Source organism: Embiotoca jacksoni, unplaced genomic scaffold (genome assembly GCF_022577435.1).
Source record: "Embiotoca jacksoni isolate LCO1_2020_lvr unplaced genomic scaffold, fEmbJac1.0.p SCAF_9, whole genome shotgun sequence".
NCBI lineage: Eukaryota > Metazoa > Chordata > Actinopteri > Embiotocidae > Embiotoca > Embiotoca jacksoni.
In genome coordinates, this window is record NW_027185447.1 from 4666441 (window position 1) to 4681898 (window position 15458).

Sequence of the window (15458 nt, forward strand, 5' to 3'; positions counted from 1 at the left end):
AATTTGTGTCTCAATGCAAATCTGTCACTTTTGAGTTGATAATGTGTCAGCGGGCTGCAGAAACCGGACTGGTTCGGAAGTCCAAATAGGAGATAGCAGGTGTTTGTGTGAAACCGTCTGGAACATGACCACGTTAAAGTATTTTCAGTTAAACTAGTTTGAATTGAAGATGCTTAACAGTAATTGCAGGACACAAGAGCTGCAGACTTTGGGTTTGACTCTTCACTCTGACTTGAAGACCTGAAAGCAGCAACATTGGCCAGTCTGAACAAAAATAATCAAAATCAGAGCAGCAGGACGGGCGCTATTATGTTTTAATCCAGCCAACACCATGAATGTATCATGTCACTCGGATAACAGACCCGGTGCCTGTTCAATGAAAATTGTTTTGCCGGCACAGAAGCCAATAAAGCTATCAAGCTTCGGGCACGCTACCCGGGTTTCCACCTGGCACCCGTATTACCCCACAATGCAATTTGACAATCAACAACTCGGGGGTTTTCCTCACTGTGATGAGGCGGTGGATATATGCTTTACACGTTCGCGTTGACAACGGTTTGCGTCGCGAACGTTGCTGATCACATTCTTGCCTCTGTGCTTTGCGTGTTGATGGAGGACTCCACCAGAAGGCACACCAGAGAAACCAGAAGATAATTTGAACAGAGACTGAGAATTACTGAGAACCGAGTTCACTGGGGGACAAAACGCGCCACCGGCACCGTCCCCACTCTGTATATCCAGCATTTTCTACCGAGCTCGGCTGTAACGGTTTCTGACGTGTTTCCGTTTAGTTTTGCAGGTTCCCGACCCTGTCGGTTCTCCATACTGCCCCTGCACCGCTCCTACCGGCCATGCGTGTATCGCGTCTTGTGGAGGTGCTGCTTTAATTTCAGGACGCGCACAACTAACGTTCCAAACCGAAGCAGGACATGTGATGCCGCCGTTATGCGCACGCCGAAGCATATCTGTGGCCTAAGATATAACCCAAGGGTTTTTTTTTATCGTTTTTATCGTAGATGGTGCATTTTAAAATGTATTGTCATGATCACAGTTCAAAATGAGGTGAAAGTGCTTAGTTTTTGTCAAACAACAGCCACGGGTGCCGTGGTAGTGGTTACCATGGTTACCGTGGCCCTGAAACCTTGGTGCAACCATGACAGTCAGAGATGGGGATATGTAGCAGCAGCAGGCCACAGAGACTTCTTTCAAACTTACCACTGCTTTTTTTCATTGTCCCACTTATAGTCTACTGCTCCAACCGAAGTGACATCACTTAAGCCAGTTTCTCAAACTCCGATTCTGACTATCTGCTAATTGGCACTGAAAACATTGAATTGTGTCTCCAAATGAAAGAGTTGATTTATTGTATTTTTAAGTAAATGGCAGTTAAAAAGCAGCAAAAGTTGTTTTAAAGGCAGCATATCTGCTGTGAAAAGGCTTGATAGCTTGACTTGTTGGAGCTGGGCAGCAAAAGTCGGGCCCTTAAATAATGAGCAAACGCATCACGTGGCTGCAGAGCATTTTGGTCATGTGAGGTTTTTGTGTGTGTGTTGCCTCTAGAACAGACAGACGTCTGTATGACTACGATATGTGTGCAAAATGTCACTTTTAGACAGAAAATACTGATTGATTTTGAGAGATCTGCAAAAATATTTATGGAATTAATGAGATTTTTTTTTTTGTAATGCTGCAAAGGAAATGCATTATCTATCATCTCTGGATAGTTATTTATGAGAGTACACTTAAAATTAGTAACAGGAACCTCCTTTACATTTAGGTGGTATATCGTGTGTCTCCTTCTGAAAATCCTTCGGTATGCTTCGCTCTGTCTGAGTTGGTAAATCTGTCCCACGCAATATGCTGCAGTCAGAAGTCTTTCTTTTTGGGGGCATATTGTAATGCTGAGCAGGCATTTTGGTTCCAAGTCACATACTGTATCAGGTTGAATGACCCGTGGCAGGAGGATCACGTTGTAATAGTCTGATTTTCAGACTTTTCTGTCTGCTTCTGCTTTCAGTGTTTTGTTCTTTTAATCTGACCTTGGATCAGATATCTACCGAACCACTTCAGCCAGACACAACCTGAGCCAATGAAACCATCTTACTTATTTTTTCTCTTTAACTTTTGTTCATTCTTTCTGTCAGCCTACATCAGAACAGAGACCAAAAAGATGTTGTATAATATGTAGTGCACTTGAAAAAAAAAAATCTTGAACATGCACTAACTGTCCATTAAAAGATTTTGTTTTTTCTATGGACTCTTTGTGATAGAGATACAATATGTAAAGGTTACAGTTCATATTCGCTTACATCAGGATATCTGCAAGGGATTCTTTGAACTTGTGATATGCTGGTAATATTGAAAACTTTCCTCAGAGAACATTTGGCTCAAGGTTTAAGATTTAAGTGAGGCTGCCACCTTTAGTGCAATCTCCCAAAGTTGTAATTTCTTTTCATGCTTATTTCTCATTTTGTAATTGGTTCTTTATCCAACTCGGTCCTTTTGCTCAGGACTGAAGAAACTTATGTTTGCAGACTTGGTTAACCTGATTTCCGGTTCCAGAGAAGGTTAGTTGGATTTTTGTTTCGGTCTAGACCTAGATTCTTGTTTTAAGTTTTAAAAGACAATCTGTGGCTCTCTACTTTCCATCCCTGGGTTCGTCCTTACATCACTGCGTCAGTCTGTTCCTGCTAACAAGCACAGCGGGCGGCAGAGTACAGGAACACTCCACTCAAAACAGCACCGGAGTGATGGGAGGAGGGAGGATGGAGGAGGGAGGAGGGAGGAGGGACCCTACTGCCGACCTGCTTGACATTTATGCACAGTGATGGCGGTCGAACACCAGAGGAGATTTCATCTGCTTGTCTCGGAGAGGGGAAGAAGTGAACTCGCACAGCATGATGGTATAGGTGGTGATGTCAATTAGACAAGCTGAATGACAGATGAAAGTTGGAAATGACCCCACGTTACGAGAACAAAGACATGATGTCGCCTATATTTCACTTCAGTTCTTACTTTATTCTTCTTGTAAGATTTTTAGTTCTAGGAAAGAAAAATGTGTTTTTAACAGTTTGATACACAAGGAACAAAATCACACCAGCACGGAACACGTTTTCTACTTTCTGTGTCATGAAAGCCAAAGCACCTGAAGTCGTTTATTATTCATCACGGTAACATTTAGGAGAATATTCCGATTAGGATCAGTTTTTCTAAACAGAAAATCAAGGAGTACGATAAATGTGTCTGTGAGCTTAGAGGAGGGCAGAAAGGGAAGTCAGACCGGTGTGGGTCTCCTTCACCCACGTTGCTTCTCCAGCTCGCTGTATCCTCAAGCAGCAGGTGAGGGTTGAAAGCACCAGCATCTCTCTGACCTACACTCCTTGGAAAACAACAAGATGGAGAGCGCCGGATGGCAGGCAGAGCTCTCTGACTGACCACAGCTTCAGAGAAGACCGAAACATCACAGCAGGGCATTGAGATTTAAGGAGAGATTTAGCTCCCCCCCCCCCCCGCCCCCCGCCCCTTTATGGCCAGACAATCTAAATCACTGAGGCAGAAATGGAAGGAGAGACGAGTGGAGGAATGTAGGGCAGCTGAGACGCTGACCTGCACCGCTTCTCATGTTTAAGTAATTCATTTAAACTAACATGAAGGGGTTGGATAGACCGCTGTGTGCCTGACCTACACTACTCTACAAAAATGTAATGTTTAAATCTTTAATAGAGAAAGAAATATCTGGGAAATTGTCAACAACTTCTACTCTTCCCACTTGTGTTTTCCTCTCACACGGAGACGGATAAAGAAAATGAGAAATCTTTGGAAAAGATGGAAGCCGTGTCTCTGATTCTTCCTGTTAAAGGTTGGCAGTGAGACTAAACAGTCACTAAATCAAACCAAAGTCAATCTTGACACATGTTTTGGGTGAGCTGAGCTCTGGTGGTCTCTGATGAATCCATGCTGCTGACCAGCAGCAGTCAGTCTCGTCTGTGCAGACCTTTGAGGTAACAAAGTAAAGAGAAGCTTTGATAACTTGCAAGCTTTGTTGTCAAAGTACACGGCACAAAACAGATGTGGTTTAAAGATTTTTTTTTGAGAGAAATGTCTGGTAGAAATACGTCCTTCGAATACACAAACTTTGCGACTGTAAAACGGAGCCAACAAGGTTGCTAATTGACATTTAGCAAGCGGTTATCAGGCCTGTCTGCTTCTAGAGGTTATTTTCCTCTTCATCAAAACCTATTGAATAAAGTGAAACACTATCCCAAGAACAAAAGACCAACAAGGAATAAACGGCTCGGTACAGAGAGGTCAGAGAGCTCTGGTGACTGAATGCATCTTCTCAGTTAGGAGTCAGCTCACCACACTTCTCGACCTGCGCGTACACATTACGTACCCAAACTGCTAGAACCAAATATTCAGCATGATGAGGTCTTTACACATTCAGCAGATTCTGTCTCTGTCTGCTTGTTGAAAACAAGTCCAGTATTAATAGTCAGTGTTGTGTAGTTGTGATTTTTTTTTTTTTTTTTTGCATTGTGTTTGCCAGTACAATAAAGAAAGGAAAGTTCTGAGGGCACATAGACGGATGAGTTTTACACCTCGTGGCTGTGTGTGGGCCGCTCCCTGTAGTAAGGAGAATGACTGAACATCGGCATCACGACTGCTTCTGCTTTAATGGAAAGCTTTTACCGAGCTGGTGTTGTGGAAAATCCCTCATGCTCCCGATACACTCCCTTCAGGGCCTCATCCTGCTAAACTTTGAATGATTTAACACCGTCAGTCTCAGGACGTGCTCGTTCCTAAGTTTTCCACCCAGAGTCAAAGATTTTATTGATGAGTGTAAACCTGTTTGGATCTGTCAGACTCTCAGTGCTGGGTCTCTGAGAAGAAGGAGCATGTAGGCTTCATGGACCTCTTTGTTTTTTTTTCTGCCTTTGTAAGAGCCAGTTGAGTTGTAACCTGAGACTAGTCGCTGGTCCCAGTTGTATTTTATAATCCCTCTTTTATATATATTTTCTTTTAATAATCCTCTCAATGTTTCTCAACATCGAAACAATGAACTCTACTACTGAAGGAATTGCGTCACGTCCATTCGTTTTAGAGCTGACGATTAACCTAGTCTTAACAAATAATCAGCAGCTATTTTGAGAACTGCTTAATTGTTTCAGATATTCTTTTTTTTTCACCGTTTTGTTTTCAACCATTTTTATTGAAAAATAATCAGATCAGCCAATAACTAGTAATTGCAACCCTATTCAGTTTGCATGTTGTTTATGTTGCTAAATGGCTGTAAATACCCGTATTTGAATTGATATGGACAGGACGCCATTCAGATGTGCCGAACAGAGCTGTGACAAGTTCAGAACATGTTGTCGTTGAAGTTTAACACAAAACAGGGCTCCGTTGTTGCATCCAAGATGAGCTTTTCAGTCATTTTAAACTGCAGCTGCAGCAAACACTTATTTTCATTATTGATTACTCTTGTGTGTTTTTTTTCTTCTTGAATTATTGTGAAATATTCAAACACAATGAAAAGTTGCACATCAAAATTTCTTGGATCCCAAAGTGACGTCTTTATAAATTTCTCATTTTGTCCATCCAACAGACCGTAACTGGAAGAGATTCAGCTGACCATCATGTGTGACCAAGAAACACAGTGACTCATCAGATCTGAGAAGCTGCAACCAGGTAGTCTTTTTTATTATTATTATTTATTAAAAACTGACTGAAAGAATCAATTGACCATCCAAATATTTTCTGATTTTGATTGAGTAATTGATGAATTGCACAATTGTTTCAGATGTAGTTCAAACACACCTTCAGGATATAGGTCAGGCTTATAGTTTTAGGTCAGGATCAATTGTTCTGTAATGCATTATGTCAGTGGCAGCCCTCTCAAATATAGTATGATTATTGTGTGTTTCTGTGCGACTGGCAGTGTTTGTGTGTGTAAATTACAGCTCTGCGTGTGCATACACGTATCCATGTTGTTTTTGTTTGAACGTATTTGTTGGTCAGTAATGTCTGTTTGAATTTTTGAAACATTGTCTTTTGAGAAGCCTCTTATCTAACATGTGAAACTTTAGGTTACTGCGTCCACCTTTGTATATTGTAGATCCACCAAAACAAAAAGGAGTGACAGACACATTACATTTTGTTCTGTGTTAAAGCTTCTTTAAGAAGCTGTTGTTTCATGTAGGAACTCACTCAACTAAACTGCTGTGTGACGATTATTCAACAGCACTCCTATTCAGAACAAAAAAGTGAAAAAGGAATATGAATATCACAGAATTTTCTACTTTGCTGTGTAAGCTGGTGTTTGTGATGCAGTGACTGCAGGTTGTTTGAATGCCACACAAGAAGCATCTTCTCTCCAACGGCTTCTTCTTGTTGCCACCTAAATGTATCGACCAAGCGATGACCCAAAAGCTTTTTGCTTTCGACTCTCCTCCTCTTGAGTAGCTGAGTTTCTTAAAACATCAGGTGATGCGACGTGTCGTCAGCGATGAACCCAGGGTCACAGGATGTTTTCAGGTCTTAGATCATCAAACACTGTAACCCAGGCGACCGAGCCCGGGGTGATCAGTTCCAGGCTCGTCTCCCAAGTGGTGTGCTACACCATGGGTCATCCTTCCTGATCCACTGCTGCTGCAATGTTATTTTCTACAGCTTCCATAATGTTCTTGGGAGCTCCTCTCTCCTGATGTTGAGGAGGCTTGAGTGACTGATGAAGAGACTTCTTCACCTCAATGAGCTTACAGCGGACCTCGTCTCCCCCCCCCCCCCACGATGCTTTCTACATTCTTCTTCCTGTTAAAGATATTTGGCCTTCTTACCCTCTTGGGCCTCGTCTGTCAGGTCTTCCCTGCTGACATGAGTCCAAACAGAACCACTTACTTAGAACAATCAGATGTTTGGACCTAATCTGGGCTGAGTGTCGTCCTTGCAGCGTGTTCGCGACACTTAAGCTGCTTCTTTTCATCAACTTCAGCTGCCAGTCACGAGCTGAGGTTAGCAGCCCAGTTGAGGCCCTGAGCTCCGCCTTAGGTTTTTCTGCCACTCTGACAAAGCCGATGCTTTGCCTTGTGGGGAGTTTATATTTGCTCTGCTGGATTCCAGTGCCGATGGTGTCGACTACTGCCTTCAGCACCTGGTCATGGTCCTACTTGTACCTCCATTCTCTCAAAGCTTTCAGGCAAGTCTTCAACCCTTTGGTCTCTTTGTTCCATGTATGATTAATGTGGTTACACATTACACAATTTCAGTAACGCGGTGGCTATTACATTTTTAACTGTTGTTTTTTTTTCTGTATAAAGTGAAGTAATTAATTAAATTAATCACAACGTATAACTTTCAATATACCGTTTGCATATAAAAGAGTGTATTTAGGTAATATTTCCATTCTTTCTTTCTTTTTTTTAAGACATGAAAGGTTTTAAAGTGTGTGAAACAAGTTTAAAAAGAAGACTCACTGGTGTTCCCAAAACCTCCTAAGGTGGCATTTTCAAATTTCTTCAAAAAATCTGTTTAACGTGAAAAAGAAAGAGGAAAATCCTCATATTTGAAAAATGTTTGTGCTAATTCAATTTTCATTTGATTAACTAATGGATTATTGATATCAAGTTTATGTCAGAGCAATAAAAGGCTGCATAGAGGCAGAAGACAAGAAATATGAGACATCGAACATGGTTCAAATATTTCGCTGAGGTATGAACAAACACCTTTAACTGAACAGCAGACGTGCGTCTGTTTAATTAGAAATGTTTAATGTTTGTTCTTTTTGGTTGAATCAACCTTCATATTTTTTAGGAATAGTTTGTTGTGCCCAGTTTTCTCTGTAGAATCATGTTTCATGTCCGATAAACCTGAGAGAGAAGATGGAACTTGGCAAAGACAGATGGGAAATATCATCAGATTGGTTTTCTTTGAATAAACATGTGTTTGCTTGTCAACGTTGTTTAAAAAAGATTATTTTTAGTGGAAGGGAAATGATTACTGTAGAGAAATCATTTCTGCTTGTGATGGAACACAATACAAATTGATTACTGTTAATCTTCTGAATCATCTGTACATCTCGGACGCCACAGACACTTTAAAATGTGTTTTGCGCATATTGACAGAATATTTTCTCCCATCATATTATTATTGTAGGAAACGTTTTCTTCCAATCACAGAATTTGGGCATCACTGGGAAATCATATTGGAACTGACATTTAACTTTTTAGCTCTTCAGAGTCAATCCAGTGTTGTTGCTTTTTTTCTCTTCATACTGAAGCTGTCAAGCATGTTTTTACAGCAGTTGTCAATGGAGGCAGCAGTAAAAGCTGCCTTGTAGGTAGCACACATAGCTTCAACAGAAGGAGTCCCTTCCCCTTCAATGTCCCCATGTGCACCTTGAACAAACCCAGTGATCCCACTAAACGCTGCCTGATTGGCTGGGAAGCAGCCAGGAGCATCCAATCGGAGGTCATCTTGCCCTGATGATTTCTAATCCCTACTCTGCTGCTGCTCAACCCTTCCCCCCCTGTCAAGTGCCGGGACCCTACTCACTGCATGGAAATATTGATCAGGTGTGTAAACTGCTGCAGTGTTTGTTAATGATTGCAGACACCACAACAAAAGTATAAACCATGTTTTAACTTAAATTGCCTGCAAGTTAAGTTGGAAAGGTGTAATTGGTGTCTCCATTGTTTGCCTTCTAGAAGCTTTTTAACAAGACGTGATCACCGTTGGCTGCACTTTCTTTCTGGATTTTTCACCTTGTTTTCTTTCTGCAGGCTAAAGGGAGCTCAGGTGGTTGGGGATTTGATATGACACCCAGGTGGGATTGGCCGAAAGGGTTTATACATTTAAAAATATCCTCTGAGGCAAGTCAGGTCAGCATCGTTCAGTGATCCAGGTCACTAATTTGTGTGTGTGTGTGTGTGTGTGTGTGTGTGTGTGTGTGTGTGTGTGTGTGTGTGTGTGTGTGTGTGTGAGACGTCCGGGCCAAAGAATTAAATGGAGGCTAAACCGAAATAAACTTGGACATGTTGTAGGTATTTATAGGCTCAAAGATAGAATTAGAAAAACAGTGTGTCTGAGCGGGTTAAAATTAAAGTTGGTAGGCTGCGCTTGTTGGAGGTAAGATGCTTCCAGTTTAGCTCTGGCCAAATTTAGATGACCTCTGAGACATGGTTCTGTAAGTGTGTGTGTGTGTGTGTGTGTGGTAGCAAAGGCTTTCCAGTTTATAATTTTATCTATTATTATTTTACATCTATTCTTTTTTTACTAACTGCATAAAGACATGTGGTATATAGTGTCTAGAATTTGTTGCATAGGTTTTAGGACAGTCATCTATAATTCAACGTGCTAACATTTGCTAATTAGCTCTGAAGACAAAGTACAGCTGAGGTTGATGGGAATGCTTTCATAGCTTTCAGGAAGGAAGTGAGGATGGCACAAAAGAGCGGAAATGTTGAGGATCACCAAATTCATCCTGAGGGGGTCATAAATGTCTGCAGAAAAATTCAGGGCTGTCCATCCATTAGCTGTTGAGACATGTAGCTCAAAATCACAAGTGTCAAACAAATGGTGGCACAGGACAGAAAGTACGTCCTCTGTACAGAATTTTAAGGCAGTCACTCTTTATTATATTTGATATATTTCTGTCAGGACCAAAGCTTACTGATGGACTGATGTGTTTTGAAAAAAATCCCCAAAAATGGTTCCAGCGGAGTTTGGGTGTCATGTACCATTTTGACATTTTATAGATAAAGCATTAATTAAAAAAAACATTTGAACAATGTCTACATTGAGAGTGAAAATAATAGTTAATTGCATCCCTTGTGGTTATCTCTCTATGAACATGCAAAATGTGTGGTCAGCATGTCAAGCCCACAAATTATACCATTTAAAAAGTCATGAAAAGATTTCCCTCCACCGTTTGTAGATTAAGATCTGTGTGTGGGGTGTGATGAACACTTTAGATAGAAAAGAGATGGAAAAAAAACTTTCTATCTGCACTAACATACCTTGGGTAAAGAGCAGTGTTTGTGTTTTAGAAATGCTGTGTGTGTGTGTGTGTGTGTGTGTGTGTGTGTGTGTGTGTGTGTGTATTTGGATGAAAGTAACCAGACCCGATTGGTTAACTCCCTTCCTCCCTCCGCACCACCACCAGGCTTCAGTATTGTGTAAATCTGTTACACAAGCGAGTGGATGTGATGCAGATCTTCTAAGTCTGTAAGCCAGTTCAATATAAAAGGAAGGTGTTATACAATATCGATTTTGAGAGCCATAAACCGAAGCGTTGGTGGTTTTATTATTCTTGCAAATGGCCTGCATTTGTGAAACGGGCGCTGCGAGGTCCGCTGACGGCAGTGAAGTGCGTCATCAGTCTGTCGGGTTGTTAATGAGTCTATCCAAGGAGGACACTGATCTGTTGTTACAAAAATATCACTTTTTTTGTGTGTACTCTCCCAATCATATATAATTAGAGCGGAGCCAGGGTCAGTCATCTTCAATCTAAACTATAAACCGAAGACTCTGTTGAGCTTTCATTCTGTAATTTATTCAGAGCCCATTTTAACAATAAGCCAGTTCATCTTCGAAGAAATTTGACATTTGGAAGTGATGGTGCCAAATCAAGCTTTTTAGGAAAGTTCAAATTGATGTAATTGATGTTAACACTCCCCTCTCCTCCCTCGTTTAAATCTGCCTTGAGCTCCTGCTGGGTTTATAATGAAGCCCTGGTACACACTGTTCAACGCTGATGATGTACGAATCCAAGGTATGAGACCATTGTGTGTTCATGTGCTGGCTCTTGTACCGTTATCTTTGTGAGACCCGTTTTGAGTTTCAGTGTTTGGACATTTTTGGTCCCCACGTATTTAAAGGAATATTTGAGGGTTAAAGTTAGAATAAGTTTTAGGTTAAGAGCCAAGGAAATGTATTGTGTCTGCAAGGGTCCTAATGTGTGTGGCAGTACAACTGTGTGTGTGTGTGTGTGTGTGTGTGTGTGTGTGTGTGTGTGTGTGTGTGTGTGTGTGTGTGTGTGAAGTGGAGTTGGATAAGAAACAGGGATTTTCAGGCTTTCAAGTTCTGAGAAGGACACGGAAGGAGAAGTAAGAAATTAGAGGGTGTGTGTGTATATAATGTCCTTGCATCTTGGCGTGCATCTTGTATAACTTTTTTCCTAGTAAGCTGAACAGTGCCATTATTAGCCAGATCTTATGTAAGCCATCTTATGCAAGCAGCTGTCTTGTCACTGCCCCCCTCCTTTATCATTCATTTGTATTTCTCTCTCTCTCTCTCTCTCTCTCTCTCTCTCTCTAAGGGGCTTTTAAGAGGTAATTACAGGGCATCTTTGGATGCCTATGTGAAGTCTGAAAGTGTTCTATATTTTGCCTATTGAAGCCTCAGTTGGCACCATAATCTGCGTAAAACTGCGTCTGTGCCATAAAAGGAAAGTGTAGAGCCTGTATGTTCTCCACCGCCACTTAATGGAAGTGAACTAGAAGATAAGGACCAAAGTGTGTTAATATAAGTTGTATTACATCAGATACAAGGCAAGACAAACAACTTTTACTACCATTCCTGTTGCTGTTTTCTGGTAGAATTTCCATCCCATTGACGTCCATCTCCTCTGTTGCTCACCAAGAACCACTTTCTTGTTACGGGACCTCAAATTGTCCATCATGCAAAAATAAGCAGTTTTTTTCTGCAATGGAAAACAGCTCATGTTTTGTTCAAGCTTTTGTTGATAGTGAGGAGAACTTAACTTCCCCCCAGAAATGGTTTTACAAGACGTCAGTGTGTTTTCCCAGCAACTGGAGTTATTTCTGTTGTGTCCATCACCAACTAGTGGATTAGTCATTTGGGACAAGATGCCACATATCTGTGGTGATGTCATGCTGGTTCAGGCTACGATGTTGTCCTATTTTGGTACTGGTGATATTTAGGTTATCTTCCCCCTCTGCCCCCTTTTGTCATATGGGTGTTTTTAGGACATCAGACAGCCCCCCTCCCCCAACCTCTCTATAGAGCCCTCCCTCTCCCAGATGTTCTCCTGTCTTTGTCCACTTCTCCCATCATCCTTCACCTCTTTTTTCTGTACCCCCCCCCCCCCCCCCTGTGCTTTTCACTTTTTTTTTTCCCCCCATCCGCATCCTGTTTATATTCACAGGATTTAAATTGTTTCTCCCTGTCCCAAAGCTAATGCTGTACTTCACAACACAATGTCGACTGAATCAGGCGTCCTTGGAGCCCCTCCTTGGCCCACTGTGAGAGGTTATGTAAGGAGTGATTGTGTAGGGGCTCATACACAAATGTTTTTTCTTCTAAACATTCAACATCCTGTATACTTGTAAGTACTCTCGAGAGTTTGAACAGTTGGAAGGTTTGGAAGTTCACGGTTGTAATTTTAGCACAAATTAAAATGTTTTTCTGTTCTGAAGTAGAAAGACATTTATTCTTCTCACTCTTCTTGTTGCAGCACTAAATAGGAAAAAAAACAAACCAAGGGGAGGTTGTTTTTTTTCTTTAAATAAGAGTATGTTTTGTGATGCGTCATCCAGTTAAAATGAATTATTAAATACGATTTAAAGGTTCAGTTTGTAAGCTCTATTGGCAGAAAATGAAATTAAATCATGTTTACATTAGTGGATAGTCACCAAGAATAGGTTTTTTTTGTGTTTTTTTTGCTGTAGACTGAACCTTTCATATATACATAGAGAATGGGTCCTCTTCCACTGAGTTTCTAGGGGACAAACTAAACACTGGATCCAGAGAGGACCTTTCATTTTCTTTGAGTTCGCTGTCATGGTAGATTCTTTTACATACTTGGCAGGGGAGGATAAGGCAGAGGTATTCAGTTGGTATCTGCCACTAAATCCTTCACACTGCTCCCTAAGGTGTAATCATTAGGCCTGGCACACGAGGACTGTGGTGTGTGCAGTAACTCTTCAGCGCTGCACAGCTACGGCTCGTTCACGAGTTTCCCTTCGATAATGGTCATGAGTAATCAAATGTTTGAGGTCCAACATGTGATTTGCTGTAACCAAAAAGCAGGCCTGTGATTTTTGGTTAGCCTCGTTCAGAGTGGGAAACACAGACACAGATGGAGTGAGTGCGCACCAGTAAAACACTCCCCTTCACCTGTTAAATGATCACCATGATATAATTAGGACCTACGCTGTGTTTCTGCTATGATTATATAGTGCAAATGAGATCACAGAACCTTTCCTTGTCTGTTTTTTCTGGGAACCACACATGGCATGGATGGAAAAAACAGCATTGGTTATATTTTCTAGATAACTAATGTTCCCTTGTGTTTTGCTATGTTGAAGAAAGTGAGTTGTGGGTTATTAATTGCTGTGTTATAAAGTTATTAAGAAGGTTACACAGTCAATTTGGAGTTCCCACTCGATATGCGCCATCATGGCAGTTTGTAGAGCTCAACGTTGTAAAATGGTAAATACTTGATTGTAATATGCGTCCTGGGTTGCGTGATAGGTTTCCTAATAAATAGATACACCATTTATTGTAACACCCCCCTGCTAAAAATGTATGTTACACAGGATTATTTGTCATACTGCTCAGCACTATCAAGGTATAGCTCCAGCATTAACATTGTTTTATTAAAAGCCTAAAGAAGACCGTAAACTGCATTCTCTACCAGTGATGCTGAGTGTTGACTCACATTTCACTGCGTCGGTGTGAAAACTGTCCTGTTTAAAGTAAAAACAAAAAGAGTCACCCGTGACACACCCTGTGGAGCAGGTAGGATGGCAAGACTTTGACATTTGCAGATGAGCTTGAGTTTGCTATTACAGATGATGGACACAACAACATGAACACCTGCCCAGAACAATATAATGCACTCCAGTGCAACAGCTCTGCAAAAAATCTTACCCCCCTGAAGCTGCTTTTCAAGGAGTTGTCCTCACCTAACCCAGATTGGAGACTATGATTTGTGGAAACTGATCTCAATTTTAATGTGGGCCGATGTTTTTGTACTAATCCTTCATAGTGTTGAACCAATAAGCAGTCTTGGGAAAGGATAAAAACTTAAGTTTCATGAGTTTTAGCAGGTTGTTGCACTGGATTTCATTATATTTGTACAGGTGTTTCCACGTCCACGTCCCGGTAGATAAAAAGTTTAGTGTCAGTTGGGAAAAAGAAGAAAATGTCTAACCCACATGCTCGACCAACACGAGCACGCTCAGAGTAGAAGACATGTACTGTATGTTATATAACAGTGATTTTTACAGCCTGAAGGCCTGACATGAACAGAATAGTTTGGCCTGCTTTTATATAAAGTATGATGGCAATGAATCAAGTGTAATTTGGCTGTATTTAACTTCCAAGTTATGTAGGCTAATAACAAGCTGTGGCATATGGCTGCTTGAGTTTCATGTGACCTACTTTGGAGTATATGTAAGTGTAAGTCATGTCAGGTTACTTTTTAGGGAAAGTTTTTTTTTTTTTAACAAGACAGATTCTTCAAAGTGCCCCAGATGTTGTCCCGTTTCTTTTCCGAGATGAGAATCTGTTCTTCATTTCATTTGGTATGTTCATGTTCTCAGCTCACAATTCCACCTTTTTAATGTACTCAAAGAAGTTTTTGTTGTTGTAGTTTAGTGTTCATAATCATCTAAAATGACTGTCCAAGTGCAGTCTACTTTTGGAACAAGGATGCTTTTGGCAGCGGGACATGTGACATGTCAACACTAACATGATAATTCTGTTTGACTATTAAATGGTGGTATTTCACATTCATGCACAAACAGTATCTTCTATATGGACCAGTGATGGGAACACAGACAGACTATATAACTCTGCCAAAATCTGCAGCCACCCGTTCCCTGGCATGTCATGTTACATAAGGATGTCACTGATCCCAAGTGCTATATGTGCTTGTTCCCAATTTACTCTTCCAGCAGTGGCTAGTCTGTGGTTGATAACTGTGTCATGTTTTCTGATGCTTTTTGAGGAACCAACCAAACAAGGAAGGCAAATTTTTTAATCCTAGTGTGTGAGATTATAGAGGACACTTAGATTCTATGGACACAACACACACACACACACACACACACACACACACACATAAGCAGAAAGAGAGACTTACTTGTGCTGTTAAATCAGGCTCATCAAATATCATTAAACCAAAAACCGTCGCCTCGGACAAGGCTGATGAGATGCATGTGTTTAGCATCATCTTTGAGATGAGGGACATTGTTTGTGCTGCACGCCCAAAATCAAGCTGACTTAGTCTGGCCTGATTACTGATCTGTGAATGGACCGTGTCTTCACTCTAATAACTGTGGTAGACTGATGATCCGCTAGCTTCACCTGCAGAGTTTGGCTGTCCTTCATCTTAACGTATTTTTTGAAGAAGTTCTACACAACGTTTTGACTACTGTAGTCGACATGTTTCTGCTGTTCACACTGTGGCGTCTAATCTTACAGCCCCGCACAAT

At 41.1% G+C, this 15458-nt stretch overlaps 1 protein-coding gene across 1 annotated transcript in view; it reads left to right on the top strand.

The window, feature by feature from the left end:
• LOC138193534 (helicase ARIP4-like) overlaps positions 1 to 15458 on the top strand; it is a 74042-nt gene that overhangs the window by 873 nt on the left and 57711 nt on the right. Inside the window, exon 2 of the mRNA XM_069141670.1 lies at positions 5606 to 5688. The gene's annotated coding sequence lies outside the window, so the exon portion shown is untranslated. The remainder of the gene's footprint in view (positions 1 to 5605; positions 5689 to 15458) is intronic.